The 3,951-nt window shown below is 41.6% G+C and overlaps 1 non-coding gene across 1 annotated transcript; it reads right to left on the bottom strand.

Annotated features, from left to right (window-relative positions):
- Nucleotides 1-748: 748 nt before the first annotated feature.
- Nucleotides 749-855, bottom strand: LOC112711506 (small nucleolar RNA R71). Its single transcript, XR_003157509.1, has one exon. It is a non-coding gene; the product is annotated as a small nucleolar RNA R71 (small nucleolar RNA).
- Between the last annotated feature and the right edge of the window lie 3,096 nt (nucleotides 856-3,951).

The raw sequence follows: 3,951 nt of genomic DNA, 5'->3' as shown, positions 1-3,951 counted from the left end.
CCCCCTATACCCCCTCTATTTTCTTTCTTTCTTTGTTATTATCTATAATTCTGCTCACTAACCCACTAACTATTTGATAAATTACATCACTCACTCTAACAATCAATCTAACAAGAATAATCTCTTCATTTCATCTCTTACTGTGTGTTTTGTTAGTTGTATGACAGGGAGAAGAGAGGGAGCTTCAACCTCCTTCGATTCAGAACTTGAAAGAACCCTCCGGAGATTAAGGAGGGAAGTAAGAGGGAAAGGAGTTGTTGGTGCTGAGGAAGAGGAAGAGTATTTTGAAACCAACATGGAGGAGAACTTGGAAAACAATCATGAAGAAGAAGCTCACAACCATGCTAGAGAAGGCCCTGCAAATCATGCTGGGCAAGAAAGGAGAGTTCTAGGCTCCTACATCAATCCAAATCCAGGAAGCTGTGGAAGTAGCATCCAGAAGCCCACCATACATGCCAACAACTTTGAACTAAAACCCCAGCTCATCACCCTTATTCAGAACAACTGCTCATTTGGAGGAAGTGCTCAAGAAGACCCCAATCAACATCTAACCACCTTCTTGAGAATTTGTGACACTGTGAAGTCTAATGGAGTCCACCCGGATGTCTATAGGCTGCTTTTGTTCCCTTTTTCACTCAGGGACAAGGCATCCAAGTGGCTTGAATCCTTCCCAAAGGAGAGCTTAACAAATTGGGAAGATGTGGTGAACAAATTTTTGGCAAGATTCTACCCTCCTCAAAGAATTAATAGGCTAAGAGCTGAGGTGCAGACTTTCAGGCAACAAGATGGTGACACTCTCTATGAGGCATGGGAGAGGTTTAAGGACTTAACAAGAAGATGCCCACCAGATATGTTCAATGAATGGGTTCAAGTTCACATTTTCTATGAAGGTCTTTCCTATGAGTCAAAGAAGGCTGTAGGTCATTCATCAGGGGGCTCTCTAAACAAGAAGAAAACCATTGAAGAGGCCATAGAAGTCATTGAAGCAGTAGCTGAGAATGACTACTTCTATGCCTCTAAAAGAAGTAACACTCGAGGAGTAATGGAGCTGAACCACATGGATGCATTGCTAGTATAAGATGATTACCAAGCAGCTAGCAGATCTTACCAAGAAGGTGGAGGAAAACCAAGTCACAGCAGTCATCACTTCATCACCAGCTCAAGAAGGAGTGAATATAGGAGAAGAAGGTGACTGGGAACAAGCCAACTATGTTGGAAACTCACCTAGACAAATCCATGACCCATACTCCAAAACTTACAACTCTGGATGGAGAAATTACCCCAACTTTGGTTGGGGAAATCAACAAGACCAAGGTCAAGATCAGAGACGCCACAACCTCAATTCCAACAACAATGCAACTCACCAACATACCTCACAAAGATCCTATCAACACCCACCTAACCCCAATCCACCATCACTAACGGACGATAGACTTTCAAAAATTGAGACTCTACTAGAAGATTTATGTAGAGAAGTCCAAGACAACAAGGTGTTTAAGGAAGAAGTGCGAGCCAATATCAAAAACCAAGGAGAAAACATCAAGAGACTGGAGTCCCAAGTAGGGTATCTATCTCAACAAATTCCCAAACCCACTGATGGATTTCCCAGTGACACGGAGAAGAACCCAAGAGAAGAAACAAAGAAAGTAAGGTGGGAAGAATGTAAGATGATCACCACAAGTGATGAGAGGAGTATGAAGAAAGTAGAACACCTCCAAGAAAGTCAAAAGGGAAACCAGGAAGAAAGAGACCATGCACCCCAACCTACACTCAAGGAAGAACTGAAGAGAAGGGAGATACTGAACCTATATACACCCTTTCCCCAAAGGCTTAAAGGTGGTGTAGCAGGGAGAATGTATTCAAGGTTCCTCGACATGTTCGCATCTCTTGATGTAAATATACCATTTATTAGAGCCCTCCAGCAAATGCCTTCCTACATAAAGTATATAAAGGAGCTATTAGCCATAAAGAGTTCATTGAAGAGTGGACAAACAATAAAGATGAATAGGGATTTCAGTGCTCTCATTCAACCAGGGCCACCCACAAAGAAGAAGGATCCAGGGAGTTTCCACATTCCCTGTGCCATATGAGAAACAATGATTGATAAGGGACTCTGTGACTTGGGAGCAAGTATCAACTTAATGCCTATATCCCTCATGAAAAAGCTTCAAATTAATTAGCTAACACCCACAGATGTAATCATCAAATTGGCTGACAAAACTCAAAAACAGGCACTAGGAGTGGTTGAGAATGTGTTAGTAAAGGTTGGGAACTACTTCCTCCCCACAGACTTTGTTGTCTTAGAAATGGATGAGAATTCTATTCACCCCAACATTCTGGGAAGGCCATTTTTAGCCACAGCCAGAGCACTCATAGATGTGGAGCGAGGAGAGCTAGTGCTGAGAATACATGATGATCAGCTCACCTTTAATATTTTCAACGTCTCACAAGAAGCAGACCATGATAACAAAAAGTCAGAGGAAAAGCAAACAAAAGAGCTGACATCAGAGCTAAACAAGGGAGCACAAGCACCACACTTCATGGCTCCTATGGTTAACAACCAATGTGATCAGAAGGAGCAACAGCCAAGTGTAATCCAAAAGGAACCAGACCCACCAGAGTCATATGAGATGGGCATCAAAACCACTCTCAAAGAGGAAACCACAAGGAACAAGGTGACATCAACGGACACAAGAAAAAAGGTCCCAAGGGAATGGAAAAACAAGAAAATACTTACAGAAGATTTCTCGCCAGGAGATGAAGTGGTCTCTACATACTTTCCACCTATACCACCTCACCTCCCCACTATTCCATCTCAGCTGCCTCCAGTGTACACTGTCAACAAAATCTTGTCCTTAGAGCATGTGGAGCTTATCAACAAGGCCAATGGAAATAGGTTTACTGCAAGGGGGGAAGATTTCAAGCACTATCAGCCACCTTGACAAGGACCAAACGTCAAGCTAATGACGCTAAAGAAGTGCTTCATAGGAGGCAACCCATGTTCTACACCCTCTTCATTTAATCTCAAATAGTAGTAATAAGGCAAAGTTCATAGATTCTAAATTAATTTTGATAAACAATATAATACCCCCTTACATGCAGCGTATAGTACATGATAAGTTTGGTGTTCAAGGCACACCAAGTGTGCTTGAACACACTTTATAAGGTGAAATTATTCCCGAAACTTCTTGCACCATATGATCACAAACAAGTTTGGTGTACCAACATTGCATGCATGGGAGATCTAGTGATTGATTGATTTGCATTCATGAAAAGCATTTAGTTAATTAAAAACAAAAGAAAAAGATTTTTGTTAGTAGCTAGTTCACACCTTAAATCTTCCCACCAAAAATTTTAATTAACCATTTGCATTCCTTTTTTTTTGTCTTGTGTAGGAAATCAAAAAGGACATTGATGGTACTTGATAGGACAATCAAGGAAGGGAGATTCGGCCACTATGCCAAGGAACGTATACACTTGTCTCCAAAGGGAGTATCTTGGAAAATGATGCCATGCAACATTGGAAAGTGGATAGCCTTGGAGACCGAACCAAGACCTTCATAAAAAGGGTGATCCTAGTGCTCATCCAAGATCAAGCCCTAACCGTTCATCACAAAACTACACTAGCAATCCACACCTTTCAAACACCCATCACTCCTCTATATAAATGATCCTCATTTTTTTGCACCCTCTTCGTACACTTCTTGTTCTCATGCATATCCTTTCCCTTCCTTTGAACATACACTCTGTTCCTCACCAAAGGTTTCACACACACCCTCCTAGCCATCTTGTGAGTAACAAACATATCAACCATCTTGCATGGCATCATCAAACTCAAAGAGACAAAAAGGGAAGGAATCCATAGGGCAGTCTCCTTTTGATGAAAAGCGATTCAGAACCTTTTACCATGCACTACAATTTGGGTGGATGGCTGACAAATAAATCATATAC

This window comes from Arachis hypogaea, chromosome 1 (genome assembly GCF_003086295.3).
Source record: "Arachis hypogaea cultivar Tifrunner chromosome 1, arahy.Tifrunner.gnm2.J5K5, whole genome shotgun sequence".
Lineage (NCBI taxonomy): Eukaryota > Viridiplantae > Streptophyta > Magnoliopsida > Fabales > Fabaceae > Arachis > Arachis hypogaea.
Note: the sequence above shows the minus strand (reverse complement) of the source record. Positions and strands in the feature narration are given on the sequence as shown.